The sequence below is a fragment of the Oreochromis aureus genome, linkage group 4 (genome assembly GCF_013358895.1).
Source record: "Oreochromis aureus strain Israel breed Guangdong linkage group 4, ZZ_aureus, whole genome shotgun sequence".
In the NCBI taxonomy this organism is placed as follows: Eukaryota; Metazoa; Chordata; class Actinopteri; order Cichliformes; family Cichlidae; genus Oreochromis; species Oreochromis aureus.
Window position 1 is genome coordinate 10,993,430 of NC_052945.1, and position 19,584 is coordinate 11,013,013.

The window sequence follows — 19,584 nt, forward strand, 5'->3', positions numbered from 1 at the left end:
TATAAGTCTTTTCCTTTGCATTTGCCAGAATGGCAGTCAGTAGTTTGTAAAGTCTCTGTTGGATTTAGGTCAGGTGAGCGTGTGGGCCAGTTAATGCTATCAATTCCCTCATCCTCCAGGAACTGCCTGCATACTCTCACCACATGAGGCTGAGCATTGTTATGCAGCAGGAGAAACCCAGGACCCACTGGACCATCGCAGGGCTTGACAATGGGTCCAAGGTTTTCATCCCAAAACCTAATGGGAGTCAGGCCAGTTGCCTAGCCTGTAGAGCAGGAGTCCCCAATCCCAGTCCACGAGGGCTGGTGTCCCTGCAGGTTTCAGATCTCACCCTGAGTTAACACACCTGAATCACATGATTAGTTCATTACCAGGCCTCTGGAGAACTTCAAGACATGTTGAGAAGGTAATTTATCCATTTAAATCAGCTGTGATGGATCAAGGACACATCTAAAACCTGCAGGGACACCGGCCCTCGTGGACTGGGATTGGGGACCCCTGCTGTAGAGTTTTGTGTGTCCCTCCACTGATATTCCCTGACCCACCACTAAACCAGTCATGCAGAATAATGTTAAAGGCAACATAATGTTCTCAATGTTCTCAGACCCTTTCACATCTGTCACATGTGCTCAGGGTGAACCTGTGAAAAACAATGAGTGTTAGTAGTGAACCTGCCATTTCTGGTGTTCTGTGGCAAATGTCAGTCGGGCTCCATGGTGCCGGGCAGTGCACACAGGGCCCACTAAGGAATGCCGTACCTTCAGGCCACCCTTATCAAATTTGTTTCTAATTGTTATGTCAGAGACATTCACACCAGTGGCTTGCTGGGGTTATTTTGTAAGCATCTGGCAGTGCTCATCCTGTTCCTCCTTGGGAAAAGGAGCAGTTACCGGTCCTGCTGCTGGGTTAAAGACCTTTTAAATCCTTGTTCAGGTCTCCTAGAGTAGCTGCCTGTCTCTTGGAAATTTCTCTATGCTCTTGAGACTGTGTTGGGAGATGCAGCAAATTTTCTGGCAATGGCACATATAGATGTGCCATCCTTGAAGAGTTTAAGATGCTGCTGTAAAACAATGACAAATAGCAAATCATGGCTGTAGTGATAAAAATATGTCTATAGGAGATATGATGATTGAAGCCTAGTGTTTAATAACCAATAGATTAGTACAGCTACATTGTATTGTATTAAGCTATTCATTTATATGTTCATTTATGTATTCATCTAAATGTAAGAGCACCAGTTTACTGATATAGTATAAATCTCATTCACCAGTGACTCAGACTGGGATGACCACAAACCCTTAAAGTCACACAAGTGCAACTTGGCAGCGAGATGGATTTTTTCTGGAGCCTGAGGAAACCTGGCTGTTGTGCAAGAGCCTCGAGTCCAGAAACATATCCAAAAAACAAAGAGGCACTGGCATACTCCCTGGCAGTTTTATCATCGGTATTTAACATGTTCAGAAAATGGGACAGCCTGGAGTAGCTGTGCATGCACTCCAAAGTCTTTACACCAAACCAACACTCCATTTGGTGTGAATGAAAAAGTCTCAAGTTGAATGAGAGTTTGAGCCAAACACTCTGGGTCCAAAGACACTGCCTTATAATTTAGCTGAATGACTAAATTACAATTTAAAAAAGACAGAAAAACATCTAAAATGCATAACTATATATTACTGGGATTTTGGTCAAATAAGCTTTCTTAATGCACAAATAGAGAAATAAAGAGTCTGGTCTTGGTTAAACAAATATCTGGTAGGTGCAGATACACTGAAAGTGATCCTGAATATTTATGGCACACAAACTGGCCTAAAGGAACAATCACAAGGCTCTGCTGTAAGAATCAGATTGCAGCTCTGTGACTGCACACCAGCCACACACAAGCTGCTCATTTGCACTGGCTTCACACTTCTGATTGCACAAGTGGTGCGACTTGCAGCGCGCATGATGAATTTATCTGTTAGGTGTGTGTTTGGTAGATTTTTTTTTCATTTTTTCAAACTGTATATCTTCACCTAAATCAGATGTTGAGAGGACAGAGGGTGCTGCAAGGGTGTGAATGAAGTACACGGGTCACTTTGTTATGCACTGAGTGGCCCCACTGAGGTCAGGGATCAAAAAAGAGGCCTTGATACTGACAATTCCTCATGCTTAGCTACCTGGCCCTATGCTAATTTACATGCCAGGAATGGTTGGCTGACATTCTAACAAGTTTCCAAGCTCTGTGGCAATTCGGAGAGCTTGTGTTTTTTCTCTGATTGAACATGAATGTGTATGTTATTGAATGGAAATCCATAAAACATATATTGTTTATTCTCCTGGGTATGTAGAAAGAGATTGACATGGATAGAAATTCAGCATAAGAGGTCAGTTTCAGTGCAAAGAGATTAATATAGGCTTGTTTTAGCCACTGAAGGAGAAATCTGCTGATGCTAGTTATAATAAATATTTCTTCTGTGTAACTATAATCCCTACTTTCAAACTACATTAATCCTTATTTGAATTTCTGATTTCTGGAGGCTAATGGTAATGATTGAGTTTAATTGACCAGCAAAATTAGCAACAGTGAAGCATCTCTGCTTTCTTCTTCTTTTTATTCAAGTGATATTTTAAACTCCTCAGTTAGCCTCCCACTCATTCAGAGTTTTTTTCCGAATTAGTACCTAGTAAATGGGCCATAAAAACTCCTTTATGTTTATTAGTGGAGATATTTTTCACCTTACAGATATAAGCTGGGGGGAAATGCTAAAGAAGCATCTTTTTTGAGTAACAACTCAATGCGATATTTTATTTTTATTTACATTTCAACATCTCTAAAGTACAAACGACACACAGAAAGGCCACAGCCAGGTGGTGAAGTCAAACTCAGGACCTTCTTGCTGTGAATCAAGAGTGCTAACCACCACACCACTGTGCTGCCCTCTACATGTATAGTCATGCTACAAAGAATGCGATTGTAGTGAAGTAGATTTTGGGTTGGGATGTTACATGATGTCCCTAAACGCACCACTGACATCCACACCTTTCAGCCGACAATTACCTGGCTATAAGAAACAGCTGCGCTTCACTACTGAGAGAAGGCATTTGGCAGTCTTGGCAATCTAAGGTGGTTGCAGCACTAGGCAGTTGAGCTCCACATATCTCTTAGGGAAAGCTACTCAGTTGCCCTTAGAGAGTGGTAAGTGCGACTTTTGTTTATTATACTGTGGCATAGTAGGGTGGACTTTTGACTACTGTTTTCCTCTTTTGTTGCAGGTGTATATTATACTGCTGCTGTCTTGTCAGATGCCGTTTTGTTTGTTATGCACTACTTTTATAAAGTATAGTGATTTGGGATGTGGTTTTATGTAGATCTTTTATTGATTGTTTAATGTTTTATCTTTTCCTTTATTGCTTTAGTGGAGGTGCGGCCGCTTGTTCAGAGGCTAGGCACGTGAGGTGGAATCCCTCCCGATGCATGCGAGTGTACACACCGGGCATAGGCAGATTGCACCCTTTAGAGTTTAGTGTGAGTGAGGTTTGCTGTGAAATCACACGGGTGAGTAATTGGTGGCACCCTTGGGCACTCCCTCCTGTAGGTTGCCTCCTCAAGTGGCGGTCTCCACCATTTTGTTTAGTTGCTGCTTTTTAATATATTGTGCTTGTTTTAGGGTAGCATTGTGGCAGGGAGTATGTTGTTTTAATTATTGTTTGGTAATAAAGGGTTTTAATTTATTTTACTCTCTTACCCCTGCTACCCTAGGTGCCTTTTTAATCTTTTAGTTATGTTTTAGTAGTTTTTCTTAATAAACTTTGCATTATAAACTCCCTTTGTCTCACCTCTGCCTTTAAATAACGAGTCTGTGGGCTTTGGTAGCCAATACAATCTTCTCATTGGCTAGAGAAATCTTTCCTGGGGTTGTAGCGCCTCCCCAGGTGGCGTTGTCACTACTTTAGTAACCGTCCCCGGTTATATCTTATTTCCGCGACACCACAATCTGGCGTTGTCGACAGGATATTTTCAGGCAGAGATCTGTTGCATGTTGTTTTGTTTTGTTTTTGGGGGGGTTAAATCTGTTTGGTTTGTTTGGTTATTGTAGTGCAGCGGCAAGACAGCAGCAGTGGCAGCGTCGGGACGGACTTCTGGTTTTTTTATAAAGTGATATTTAAATACTCTGGTTCATTATGGAGGAAGAGCTCACACAGCTACGAGACTTGGTAGCTCAGCTGCAAGCAGAAAATCGGCGGATGCGGCAAGAGCGAGGATCGGAGCAACCTGGCACCAGTGCTGCTGCTACAGGTTCATCCACCAATGGGCATTCTGCTGTCTCAGCTCCCGCGACTGAGAGACTGATTTATATTCCTCGGGAGAGGAAGTGCCCATGGTTCAACGGTAAGACTGGTATAGGTATTGCCGAATGGGTGGAAGAGGTGCAGGCCTGTTTGAGGGTACGACATCTTTCACCAGCCGACCAAGCCCTTTTCATCTATGATCATCTAGAAGGCGAGCCCAGAGAAGAAATTAAATATCGGCTTCCAGAGGAGAAAGACGATCCCGAAAAGATTTTGACTATTTTACAGGAACTGTATGGATGTACTAAGTCATATGTTTCTCTGCAGGAAGAGTTCTTTTCAAGACGACAGCAGGAGGGAGAAACATTGCAAGAGTTTTCGCATGCTCTTATGTGCCTCATGGACAGAGTTGCGAAACAGTCCCCTCATGTTCTGCTGAACAAAGATGTGTTGCTTAGAGACCAATTTGTTGAAAATGTGCTTGATTGTTTCTTACGCAGAGAATTAAAACAGTATGTCCGCAGCCACCCTACTGCCACCTTGATGGATGTTCGTCATGAGGCTATATTATGGGGCGTGGAGGTATGCCAGGGGCGGGAGGGATAGAAGTTACTCGGTTCCCCGGCGCTAGGCTTCCAACACACTGTCCAGGAGGTCCCTTTTAGAGGTAGTCCGGCAGGTATTGCATCCTATGCCTCTGAAGTACGGGAGTTAAAAGAGATTCTTAAAAGTCAGCAAGAACAGTTGAATCAGCTCGCAAAGAGTCTTACTGCTTTGAATAGTGCTTCGACACCATATCCTGCCTCACGTAATAAGGCTGTCATTTGCAGACGGTGCCAGAAGGTTGGGCATTTTGCCAGGGAGTGCCCTGGTGAGCCCACAGTCATGCCTGTGCAGTCAGCTGGTACAGCAACGCAAGCCAGTTTGAGTAATGTCGTTTGTTCTTCCATGCAGGAAAACTTCCACCCCCTGAACCATTGAGCCGAGATTCAGGTGGGGGCATCCTAGGCTCAGAGCTTGTACTACCTGACCCGTTGCCGCAGGTTACTGGTAGGAAACCAGTAACCCCCGCTGTCAAAACCATCACTTCACCCCTCTCTGGGTACGCATTGTCTGACCTTCGTATGTTGCAGGAGACTGACCCGTGATCCGGGAGTTTCTGCCCTTTTGGAGGCGGAGGCGGGGCCCTGACGCTAAGGGCGTGGTCGCACTTCAAGGCTGGCCTCGGGTTGGTCAGGCAATGGAGTAGGCTAGTGGGGTGGAATGGGGTGTTATATCGGAAGGTCTGTCATCCAAGGAGAGGAGAGACACTGCAGGTATTGCTGCCCAGGTCCCTTCAGGGTCAAGTTTTGCAACATGTGTGCCAGGAGCATGGTCATCAGGGTGTTCGGAGCAAAGTAGATGTGGTTTCTCAATGGTGCTACTGGGTAGGGATGTATAGAGGCGTCCAACGGTGGTGCCAGGAGTGTGAGCGATGCCAGTCGGCTCAAGATGCACCAACCCAACCGAGCAAATCCCTGTAGCTGATTGGCGAAGACGCGCCACGACCAGCAAGTTAAGGATGCTCCCCTGCGAGAAGGTCAGCTGGTTTATCTGAAGAAAGTTGAGCTCAGAGGTTGTGATAAAATTAAGGGTGCTTCGAGTTCAGTGGTGTATAAAGTGCTTAAGGCCCCTGACCAAAATGGGTCCGTGTGTATACTACCCTGTAGAAGAACTGATGCAAGATGGCGAGTGGGTTTTATTGGTCTCGGAACCTACTCCAGCCCCAAGCAGTTGCCAACAAAGACCAGAGACTCCTAGCCCTCGTAGGTCAGATGAGCTAGAACCCTCAACGTCCTCCAGCGGGGTCGGCCTGCCCTGACCAGCTGCCAGTTATGGCTGGTGTTCATAACGATATAGCCCCTTTACGTAGGACTAATCGTGGTAATGCTGGGACGCACCCAAATCCGCACCATTTGCCCCAGGCAGCAGGAAGTAGAGCAATAGAGGCCGTGAACTCACAGGCACCTGTGCCTACTACAGTTACCCTGTTTAGACCTTGGCAGTGAGTGTCAATCGTCGGGACGACGATTCAAATCTCTCGGGGTAGATTGTAGTGAAGTAGATTTTGGGTTGGGATGTTACATGATGTCCCTAAACGCACCACTGACATCCACACCTTTCAGCCGACAATTACCTGGCTATAAGAAACAGCTGCGCTTCACTACTGAGAGAAGGCATTTGGCAGTCTTGGCAATCTAAGGTGGTTGCAGCACTAGGCAGTTGAGCTCCACATATCTCTTAGGAAAGCTACTCAGTTGCCCTTAGAGAGTGGTAAGTGCGACTTTTGTTTATTATACTGTGGCATAGTAGGGTGGACTTTTGACTACTGTTTTCCTCTTTTGTTGCAGGTGTATATTATACTGCTGCTGTCTTGTCAGATGCCGTTTTGTTTGTTATGCACTACTTTTATAAAGTATAGTGATTTGGGATGTGGTTTTATGTAGATCTTTTATTGATTGTTTAATGTTTTATCTTTTCCTTTATTGCTTTAGTGGAGGTGCGGCCGCTTGTTCAGAGGCTAGGCACGTGAGGTGGAATCCTCCCGATGCATGCGAGTGTACACACCGGGCATAGGCAGATTGCACCCTTTAGAGTTTAGTGTGAGTGAGGTTTGCTGTGAAATCACACGGGTGAGTAATTGGTGGCACCCTTGGGCACTCCTCCTGTAGGTTGCCTCCTCAAGTGGCGGTCTCCACCATTTTGTTTAGTTGCTGCTTTTTAATATATTGTGCTTGTTTTAGGGTAGCATTGTGGCAGGGAGTATGTTGTTTTAATTATTGTTTGGTAATAAAGGGTTTTAATTTATTTTACTCTCTTACCCCTGCTACCCTAGGTGCCTTTTTAATCTTTTAGTTATGTTTTAGTAGTTTTTCTTAATAAACTTTGCATTATAAACTCCCTTTGTCTCACCTCTGCCTTTAAATAACGAGTCTGTGGGCTTTGGTAGCCAATACAATCTTCTCATTGGCTAGAGAAATCTTTCCTGGGGTTGTAGCGCCCTCCCCCAGGTGGCGTTGTCACTACTTTAGTAACCGTCCCCGGTTATATCTTATTTCCGCGACACCACACTTTCCAGGCTCTATGCAGTGCTGTGAAAAAGTAGATCCTTACAGTTTACATAGAAATTAAGAGGCTAAGTGCTCCCAATCAAATGGATTATATCAACTGAGCATCAGCAAGTGTGACCACCTCTCATAAAGCACAAGTTTTGGCAGTTTGCAGGTCTGAAGGCTTCAGGTGTGTAATAACACAATATTAAAACCTTCCAAGGAGTGGACATTCCGGCAAATTTACCCCAAGATCAGATTAGAGAATGGGCAGGGAATTTCCAAAAACCCCAAGAACTACATCTCAGAATTTATAGGGCTCAATAGTCAAGGCTAACTGTTTGAGTTCATGGTTGTACAATTTGAAAAACAGTGAATAAATATGACTTGTTTGGAAGAGTTTTCAAGAGAAAGCGCCATCTCGCTAAAATTCAATTCAATTTTATTTTATTTATGCAATGACAAATCACATCAACAGTTGCCTAAGGGGGCTTTATAGACCCTACAATTATGCATACAGAGAAAACCCAGCAATCATATGACCCCATATAAGCAAGCCAATTTGGCGACAGCGGGAAGGAAAAACTCCCTTTCAACAAGAAACCTCCAGCAGAACCAGGCTCAGGAAGGGGCGGCCACCTGTCGCGACCAGTTGGGGTGAGAGGAGGAAGACAAGACAGAAGACAGGCTGTGGAAGAGAGACAGTTATTATTAACAAGTAACGATTCAATGCAGAGAGATTTATTAAAACACAGTGAGTGAGAAAGGTCCCTGAAGAAGAAATACTCAGTGCATCATGGGAATCCCCAAGCAGCCTACACCTACTGCAGCATAACTAAGGGAGGATTCAGGGTCACCTGATCCAGCCCTAATTATATGCTTTAGCAAAAAGAAAAGTTAAGCCTAAAAAGTAGAGATAGCATCTGTGTCTGAATCCATACTGGAAGCTTATTCCACAGAAGATGGGCCTGAAAACTGAAGGCTCTGCCTCCCATTCTACTTTTATGTACTGTAGGAACAACAAGTAAGCCTGCAGTGCGAGAGCAAATGGCTCTAATGGGGTGATGGGTTATAGCATAGCTTAAGTTTGCAAAGTTCTGAACATCTGAACAAACCACAAGACTTGTGGAACAATGGCCTCTGGACATATGAGACCAAAGTAGTGATGTTTGGCCATCATGCACACCATCATATATACAGAAAACCAAACACAGCATATCAGCACAAGCACCCCAAACCAACTGTTAAGTAGAGTGGTGAAGGGGTGATGATCTGAGAGAGTTATCCAGCCACAGAACCTGAAATGAAACACCAGTGTAAAGAAGAGTGGCTCAAATTCCTGCATCGAATCCTATGAAAACCTTTCGTTTTTCATATCAGCATGAATGAATCCATTTGAGTTGTTTCTTCAGTGTTTCTTGGTCACTGAAAAACCATGAGACATAAAAGAAACTTTGAAATGACCAAAAAAAATATTTTACTACATAATCTTTGACGCAAAAAATACTGAGAAGTTGGAAAGTTATGCCTGCACACAACAAATATAGCATTATTGCAGTTCTGATTATGAACGCAGTGTTTTCTTTTGGTATCTACAGCAAATTATTTGGAGATTAACTTACATGGGTGCAGGCAGTAACAATAACACTTCATTATGTAGAAAGACCAGGAGATATTTATTCTGTGTTATTTTTTTGGCAAATCCCTGACAGGCACCATAGATTACCCCTTGCTGTCATGTCTCTTTTAGGGATACAGATGATTTGAAAACACTCTTTTCATCCATGGGATGTCTCGCTCTAGTGTTGCGTTAAAGAACAGCAACAGTCTGGTAAATAACATGTCCAAGTGACACATTGTTCGTTGGCAGGAAGTGGAGTGAAGGCGGACAGGTCAGTGCCCTCAAAAACACTCAAGCGTATCCTGGCCTCAGCTCTGCCAGACAGAAACTGAAAACAAACAAGAAAGGGCAAAACTGAGCCAAACAAGAAGTCTTATATATAAAGTATATTAGGTAGACTTATGTTGCCTTGTTATTGATTTTTCATATAGAGTTCATGTCTTATAAAATGATGAGTGCACGGTATTGTACAGAAGATTCTTTTGAACTGATATGCCCGAGAGGAGCAGAATCATGTCTTATATAATTTATCAGAAGTAAAACCCAACTTGTTTGATGTTCAGAAAGGCCTGCAGACGGACATTACACATTCTTGTAAAACACCAACTAATTGCTGAGGGTTCACAGGACTGGATAAAGTGTGGTAATTACTGTCAACTGTGATTGATAGATTGACGATCATTATTTTTAATGACTGTCATTTTCACTAAGGGCATCGGGTTATAGATAACATATTATCCACCTGTACAATAAAAAAGTGACATTTTGATACAACTTGACCCAAATCATTAGAGCGCTTTGTCATTTGGCTTTCAAGCCCAATACAATGAACAGAAATAATTTATGCAAACAAAAAAACAAAGAAACACTGAGACTGATGAAATACAACAACCCCCCCCCCGCAAAAAAACCCAAAATACATGATGCATGAAGATCAGTGTGGATTCAGGTTTGGGAGATGTGCATGAGATTGGATGTAGTGGGTGAGCGCTGTGTGGTGCAGGAAAACAAAATCAAAAGAAGGATTACAGGATCCCTGCCCTGCCCACCAGGCACCTGAGACATGGGCAGACAAAGAAAAGAACTGACAGCAAAGTCCAAGGGTCATCACATTTTAACACGCGTCTGCTGCTGCTGTAGTGTACTCTTCTAACAAGGTCAAAGACATATTTCAAACAATGACCTGATTTTTAAGTGTCAGTTGGCTGCAAAATAGCTCTCATTGTAAAGCAAACTCCCTTCACTTTACAAGATTTACAGCAGCTCTCAGATTCTTTTCGTATTCATTATTGATTATGATGATGTCCATCACTTTAATAAACCCACAGCCATGTGAAATCGCATTTGTGTTTGCTTTTGCTTCTTTCCAACCAGTCAGAAGGCAAATTATTGACACAAAATAAATAAATAAATACATAGATACATTAAAAGAAAAAAATCAAACCATTTCTCCTGAACCAACACAGTCACAGGAGAGAAGCTTCTCCACTTTGAAATGATAAAAATACTCCTGGACTTGTGTTTGCAGATCGGAGAGAAGATCGATAACAATCAAGGCACTGATTAGAAGAAAAGAGCCTATCTTGTTTGGATTGCTCTACATCAGATCTTTTAAAGTATTCAGGCCTGTATGTTACCAGTGTCTGGACAAATAAAACCAGACATGTTGACTTTCCGTAGAGATAACTAAAATAAAGCCTTTGTGCTTTTCCCATTATAGATAACAAAGGTTTTCACAATTCTAATCTTATAAAGGAAAACGCTGTCTTCATGTTTCCATTTGATATCGATGTTTCATATTTTATAAATCAGTCATAGAGAGTATATGAGAAAAGCTATAGGTATCTCACACGCTTACATGGCTTCTATAATGCACCAGACTGTAAGGATAAGCTCAACCATAGCTGCTGAGTGAGCAACAGTCTCAGTGATCCAGAGTGACTTTAAAGATGGCAGATCAGCCGAGAACTGCAGATGAGAGATGAAAGGGGGAGGGAGAATCAGAAAAGGAGGACTGGAGGAGAAACGGGAAGAGATAGAGTGGGGTGAGGAGTTAATATCTCCCAAACGACATATCCTGCATATCATCCAAGTGAAATAACAGCAAGTCCATCAATGCAAATATGCACAATTACAGCTACTTGATATTTTAGACACGTCACAGGGATTTTGAGCTTGAACCTCAGACTGTCGTTGGAATCTCAGTATAACCAGCTGCAGTCTTGCAAAAGGATCAGCCCAATAATCTTTGTAGTATTAAAAAACACATTCATTAGTCTGCATTGTGAAGAAGGATGTGGCCTTACTGAGCAACTGATTCCCACTTTAAACACATACAAGTCCTTAAAAACTGCACAGAGAATTCTGGGTATTTACTGTCCTGATCTGCATGCCTTTGCATCTCTTAAGCTAATCGTCATATAGATACCTAATGGTAAATTCTACAGCACATTGTGTCCTTTAACAGATTTAAATAAATAAACTGTTGCAATTAAACCTCTATACACAGCAGTGTGTCATCTGAGCTCTAAGGTTTCACCTGTCAGTTGAGGTTATCTACATTTTGAAGATGGAGCTCATGTCCAGTTTCATTTGTGGGGTTATTACAAAACTGGAGCTGGCTCTGGGTGATTTTTCAGGTGAAACAAACAGAATGTTAACATTATTTTTAAACATTTGACATTTGAGTTAATTCCCTGAAGCCCCAAGTCGTATTTCATCTTTGTTAAGTTGTGTGCAAACATAAATTAGATACTGCATTAGCATGTGCAGAACACATTAAACACCACGTCCTTTTCCATCTCAGTCCTTGGCTTATATTTCAAGTAAATATGGAAATGGGCAGTCATATATTTACAGTGTGATTTAGTATTCATTGCTGTAATAAGAAAACAACATCTGAAAAATTAAAAATAATTTGATTATAATAATAATTATAATTTGATTTGAGCTGTTGAGTTAGATACCCTATCAAAATCACCCATATGTATGTGTTGTCTCATTATAACCCAAACAGAGACTCTAAATCATTCCTGCAGACTCTTAAGTTTTCCTGAAAACAACCACTTGTGTTCTTGAGACACAAGGTTCAACCTGACAGCAGACCAAACTCTGAACCTTTCATATAGCACCCTGTCCTGCCAATTCCTGTCCCTATATTAAGATTAATTACACAAGAGGCCAGTATGCTGAAATGGGAAATTATATGCCCCCAGGAACGGGGCCGTTAGATGCTCTGTCTCAGTTAGTAGAACAGCTTTTAGATTGCTCTTGCATATTCTTATGCTGAGCAAAGCAGGCATGGGATTGGCTGTCCTGGTCTATTCTATGGGTTTGATAATACCTGGCAGAGGCAACTTGGGATATGATGACACTGATTAAAGAAACTTTTGCTCCATGCCAGGTGGGGGCTGCAGTCCCTTTATCTTTCTAATCAGCCGTTAATCACAGTGAAACAATGCGGCTCTGTGTGTTCTGATCAGATCTGTTGGTACAAATTTTTCCATTAAAACAGAATTTATAAATGTGTCCGGTAGCATTTTGAACTGTATTGTGGGAATGTCATACCTGGAGGAGGAGAGGAAGTAAAAAAAAATTAGGAACACAGTTATTTAAAGTTAATATAGCAAACTTGTTAGCAAACGGTTGCTCACAATTGCAATATTTCCATATTAAATTCCATTATCCATTCACAGTTCATTTTTATAGCAAGCTGCCAAATGTAAGACCAATATTCACACTTGTTAAGTTCAGCTTTTGATCTTTAGCAAATCTGGAAAATGTGTCACTATGTTTACTGGTAAGCTAAATTTTTCAGTTATTTAATCTTGTTTTATTTTTGGAAAGTGCTGTCTGCTAAATTACTATGAAAAAGGTGAGAGTGAAACATGACAGTGGGGGCTAGACTGCTAAACAATCAGCTGGAAGTTGTGTCTACTGATTTGACTTTTGAACTATAATAAAGTAGCAAATTGATGTTCATTAGCACTTGAAACCATTTAAAATTATTTCACTAGTAATTAATTCAAGGTTTTGTCAGGGATGTTTTTCTATGTATTACAACAGCTTCCCTAAAGAAAAAAGATTTCATGACATGTCACTTTCATGTTTGTTGTTTTGGTGTTTTTACTTTGAGATAAATGTTGTAAATCTTGCATCACATTGCACAAGATCTGCTGCCCATTTTTCGAGTGCTTCAAAGTTCCAGTTATTATCTTTTAGCTGATGTTTAATTCAAACTGACACAAGTGGAATGACCGTTTTTCTACAAAACTGCTTTTTGTTAACAACTTTGCCTCACTGTTACTGCATATTTAGCTTAAAATTTGATGCATTGTGCCTCTGAAACTAGGATTATATGCGTAACATTTCTCTGTTTTACTGAGCCAAAGCTGCACGCAGACAGTAGACTGATGACTATCACAGACTTTTCTTTGCAATCATTGCAGAAACAGCATCAAAGGCCCTTCATGTATTAGAGGAAAAGCTTTGACCAACTTGGACCAGCTCAACCACCCAATCCCCCACTGTGAACATTACCAAGGGAAAATTCATGCCGAGAGAACTGTAGGGGAGCAGAGGAAAGTGTAGCACCTGGCATGTTATGTAATGCAACCTCCTCATTGTTCATTGTGCAGCTCTGTGTGCTGTGATTTGCAGTCTGTGACACATTATGTCCTGGACTGTGTTCGATCCTCTCACCAAGGATGGAAGCTGAGCTGGGCAGCTGGTGGCTGCTTCTAAACTATTTCACACATGACAGACTCTGACAAAAATTTGAATAAATTCAGTTCTGAAGAAAGACTTTGAAGAGAACACTAATGACTAATGCAATGCTTTCAAGGCAAAAGGACAAAAGGGAATCCAAAATCTAAACACAACAGGCCCCAAAAGAGTGCACCTCTACTATTTTGTACCAGTTCATAAAACGAATATTTCAAGCTGCATAGACGGTGTGTATGACACAGCACACATGTGCTCAGTTTGCTCCCATTATAAAGTTTTGGATTATCCTTTATCAAGGATGAAGGTCCAGAGTAGGGGTGGATACTATAAAATTATATCATGATATTTCAAGAAAACTTGCGATAGCAGTATTTCTGATGATACAGAAAAACTGCTGAGTGTTTTATCAATGCTCGCGGCTTGCAGGCAGCAGCATTCATACAGTAAGTGTAAGTAAATGAAGAGCATTTCCCATTTTTCTTTTCCAGTGAGCTACTGTCATTGATGATACACTACCTAATTTGAAGTGTGAATCTATTGAAAAAGGTGCTAGCAGCAGCAACATTATAGTGTGATAGTAGTGACACAGCATAAGTCAAATGTAAGCACAAAAGTAGCCTCGGTAGTGTTTACTTTTGAAGTTCTAAGTAACAATATAAAACAACTCAGTCACACTTTAGTTTAACATTAACTAAAGTAACTTAACCTTGTAACTCTTCTTCACTTATTATTGTCACATAATATTGGGCTGAGCTTTTTTAACCACTTGCTTAAAGACCTGCTTTCCCATCTTTTTGTTCTTTGTGTCATAAAGAGAGCAACTAGCAGATACTCCACTGGGTGGTACTGGGTGGTGCAATTTGTTTACATTTACATTAAACATCACCAGCTACTAGCATTCACTCCTTCATAACCTGGTTATTCTTGACCAGTGGTGGTCAAGTGCTAAAACACATTTCTCATTTCCAACTTGAACAGTTCCACAATTTTCTTGCATATTTTGCAAAAGCACTGCGTTTTGCTGACGGTTGCTAAAGTAGCGCCCTTGTTCAGTAATAATTATGGTGGCTGAACACGTCTCTTGCTCCACATGTCTGGGCTTATTTCTGGTGCACTAGAGAACATAAACACATGATTATGTTATAGATGCTATTGTGATGATATTTTTATATCACTTATATATTTTTTTACCAGTATTACAATATGCTATAGCAAAGCTCTGGTCCAGAGAATGTTTGGTTGTTAATGCATGGGTTTACACAAAGTGTAAAAAAAAATAGAGCTATTAGCTATTTGCCAATATTTGGATGAACATTTATTAATGGTCAACAAATGAATTTAAAGAGTGAAGAAGAGAGAGCTGTAAGGTCATATTACCTTAGTAAAGACCCATAAACTACACAGTTTTAGGGAAATCTTTGTATGTTTCATGTATATGAAAGAAAAAATTATTTTAAATCACCAAATACAAAAACATAAATGTCCTCATATTTGATCACTGTTTTTTTCACCATATATTTTCCACTGTGCACAATATTGTAAATTAACTTTTACAAAAGCTTTTTTTACTCAGTGAAATATTAGACTGTGTGCACAACTAGTGTACCACTGTTTGGACCATCACCTACAATGTTATACAAAAGGTATTCAGAACTGAGATCAATACTGAGATTCATGATAGACACAACAGCCAGTGCAGACAGTCGGGGGCTTTGGAGGTACGCAGCAATAGCCAACTGTGTTTTTATCCTATTTCTGTGTTTTACTTCAACATTTTTCAATATGTGTCTTCTGGCTTCCACTTCTTTATATGTATACATTGTCTTTGTTGTGACGATAGTTGTCTGGAAAACTGAGTTACACATGTAAGCACTATAGAGAGAAAAAATAAAAGGGGAAGGGGGGAAAATGTACGATTTGAACAGTGGTTTTTGAAGCTGGCAAAAAGTCTCTGCTGAGGACAAGAAGAGAATACCAAGGAGAATTGCTGGAGCAAGCAGTAAGGCAGTGAACAATAAGTATCCATCTATTCGTCCATTTTCTTCCACTTATTCAGCTAAGGGTTGTGGTTGGGTTGGAGCCTATCCCAGCTGTTATAGAGCAGGAGGCAAAGTATGCACAATATCACCGATATATTCTACAAATTAAGATTTGCAAACAACTGACAAACAACTGTCGTGTGTAAAAAGTGCAATACATAAAAGAAAATACTGTTCGAAGCCACTGAGGTGTTCATGGACAGGGGTGATGCGATGTCACTGGTATGCATGACTTGATACAGTCCAATAACTCCAGCCTTACTCATCTTGTCCTTTAGATTCTTTATTTCCACGATTTAACATGGCAGCGCAGCGGTCACAAACTGTTTGCCTCCTTCCAATCAACAACACATCTGCCGCTAATTACGTGTGTCTACCTTAAATACATTCAACATACCAAAAAACTGAAAAAGTGACCTCTAGCTGCATACATAAGGTATTATCGAGAATAGAAATATTTTACTGCTATTATTTGTTGCTATTTTATAATCGTCATTACCATTTCATGTGATGTTGCATTCAGATGCATTCAGATGTTCAAATATATTGGTATTATATTAGTTTTTATTACAGGTTCAGTTATAATTTATATTACAGGGGTTATCATAATCAAATATTAACAGGTTTATTACAGGTTGTTCTAAAATTTAAAGGTTTTCGAATGTTTTATATTCTTACATATAGTCTTCCGTGGGTGAGAAAACTGAGTTGCAGGCTGACAGGAAACGGCGTGCTTTTGCAAAAGTGAAACCAAAACCAGAGTCTGGGTTTGTATAATGAGTTTATACATTTTACATAGAAGTTAAGATCATCACAACACAGGATGGCCTTAGCCTGGTTGCCTCACGTGAGGTCAACTAAGGTGCAGAGAGCAGATGCACACTCTGTGCACGCGCGAGAGACATACACACACACACTGTTAGGGTGTGGGTGAAAGTTGACTGATGAAGCAGTAGATGCACGATGCGAGAGCTGAGCTGGCTTACGGAAACCACCGGGAGAAGATGGAAGCCAGTGTACTTTTAATTGTGCCTTAAGTTGTCAAATAGAACATTTGTGGTTTTGAAGCTGATGTATGTGATGACGCAATGAGGGGGCGTCACTAAATATACTCTGATGCATATAAAACTGTATTTTGATGTTAGGAGGATGAGATTGTGGGGCTGTCTGCTTACAGAGTCCGCTCATTCTCCCACGCGTGTCATTTCATTAAAATCATCGTCTTTACCCTTTGGACCAGTGTGGTTACTTGCATTCCTCCTGTGTTTCCTTCCCTATATTTTTGAACCTTAACATTTGGGGGCTTCGTCCGAGGGGGAAGTGAGACAGGACGGAGAAAGGTCCGAGGCGTCAGGCGCTCAGGCATTGGTCAGTGGTCAAAGTGAGTGACAAGCCGGCATATAACAAAAGGTAGGCACCACCTGTTGATCTTATGAACCAAAGTGTGTCAAATTGGGCTGTGTAAATTGAAAGTCTACTCACTGAAACTACTGGTAGATGTCTGCTTTGATTTTGGTGAAAAGTTGAAGGTTGAAGTAATGATAATGATAAGGAAGTATAAGTGACAGTACTGAGTAATGAGAATAAAGGAATGAAAAGAGAATTAAAGCAGTTGGACTGCGAAGTGAACTTTAGAATGATAGGGAATTTGGTTATCGTGTGGGTTCAAGTCCCATTGGTTATGCAACCCTTAAGAACTTTCTCGGAGGTGACGCTCCCTGCTGGATAGAGAAATCTATCCTTCACCTAGCGATGACTAGGGATAGTTTCGGGCAACATCCGAAGAGGACTGGGGAATCTCTAAAACTGTTGAGGGTTGTCCTCAATCTTAATCCTGTGTTGGGTGTAGATTGTTGTTTCAAATTATTCTAAATTTGTCTAGGACGACAGCGGCGTCTGTTAAGAAGCGCATAGCCCGGACGTTGCGATCCCTCCTCGATGCGGACGCCGCATTGTTGACCTACCGGCAGTAGGGTTAGCTCGGTTTGGCTTGACCGTGGGGTACAGGGCATCCTGAGATAAGCTAGGGGTTCAAGTCCCCTATTCTTGCGCTTTTTTGGCTACCGGTAAATTAAGTTAGGGCTAGAAATCTGGACAGAGCAGTTCGAGTCTGGTCTGGTGAATTGATTGCAAAAAACCTGAGGTTTGCCCGTTCGAGTCGGTTATGGTAAATTTTCGAAATTTGTAGGAGCGACAAGGCCTAAAAAAATCTGTGCAGTTGTAATTTAAGACGTCTGTAATATAAAATATGAGATCTATGAGTAGGATCAGTCTCTGTGTCAGTCATGCACAGCCGGAAGTGCACTGATTGTGTGTGTAAATGCAAATGAGCAGCAGTGACGCGCAGAGAGGGTGGTTTCAATTTTGAGAGGACTGAGAGCTTTTTGCTAAATGCCTGTATATAAGAGCTTATTATGAGAGTGTAAATACAGTGTGAATATATTAGTGTGGATGCATAGTAAATGACTGAATTTTGATAGATGTATATTTCGTGAGCCATAAATGTTGGTGTGTTTTATTTTTTCAGTTATGTGTGTGGGGAGAAGCCGTGAGGATGATGAGAGGTTTCAGTTTTCTTTTCTTTTTCTTTTGACTTGCTCTTTCTGATCATGGAAGGCATGTCCAAAATACTCGTATGAAAGCGTATTTCGAGTGATTTTAACTGTGTGAGTGCTGTCAGTATTTGATTTGAGTGACTCTGCGTGAGTTCTCTGAGTGAGAGAAAGGCAGTGCGTGTGAGACGATTTATGGCGTCTGAAAGAGGTGAGAACTTTTAAAGGTGTGTATGGAATAAAGGAGTGTGAAATATATTTCTTGGGTGATGAAAAAGTAGGATGTGCTAAAGTTTTGAAAGTGTTTTTAATTCAAGAAAACAAAAACAAAGGAGTTAGATTAGTTTGAGGAACAGGAAATATTGCTCTGTGTATCGGGGCTGCAGCAACAGGAAATAGTGAACAGGAACTGTGCATGCCCATATATGGGAACTGAGTGTGTGCAGAAAGAACACAGAGAGACAGACGAGGAAATGGGAGCAAATGAAGCCTTTAAGAAAAAATGAATATAATACTAATTATATGGTCAATACAGGTGGGCGTCTTTCAACTTTGCAACCTTGAGTTCAGCAGCAGAAAAGTAGATTAAAAGAATTGGGAGAATAAGCCAGTTTTTGGCTCGAAATTGTGCGGCTGGATCTCTCACTTTGTCCCTGAAGCGGAGAAGAAGTTCAAAGGACAGTCAATCGCCTGATGAAGACCGATAGAACATCGTGAACTTGAATACAGCAGGCAAACGGCAGTGCCACTGATCCATTAACCCTGATGACGACTGACGACCAGCAGCAGCATGTAAGAGTAATGTAACATGTACTGTGAAAATACAGGCTGGGCAGTTGAACAGTGGGATAAAGAATTGTGGAAGAGCACTGGACATTGAGTGATATTTTGCCATGCTGGGACTTAAATCTGAAAGAAAGACTGTAAAGAAACAGAGAAGAAGACAACAGCTGAGTTGAGACTGTGTTTGCTGGAGCTTTGAAGCCCGAACAGGACATTGTGCAGAGAGGACCAGTGAGAGATGAAGCTGGACGAGTTTGACTGCGAGAATATAGGATATAATTGGATTGAAAATTGAAACCTGAACTCATGAATTGTTTAGGGATGTCCACTACAGCATAACAAAGAGGTAAACATTAGAAAAGGTAGGAATAATGAACGAAAATAATTGTCATTACCTTAATGAATAGAAAACACACATACAAATTGTTACATGTGAGATTATTTTTGAAATGAATCAGAAGTGAGATAGTTTGAGTCTAAAGCTCAGTGGTGAAATGCATAAATTA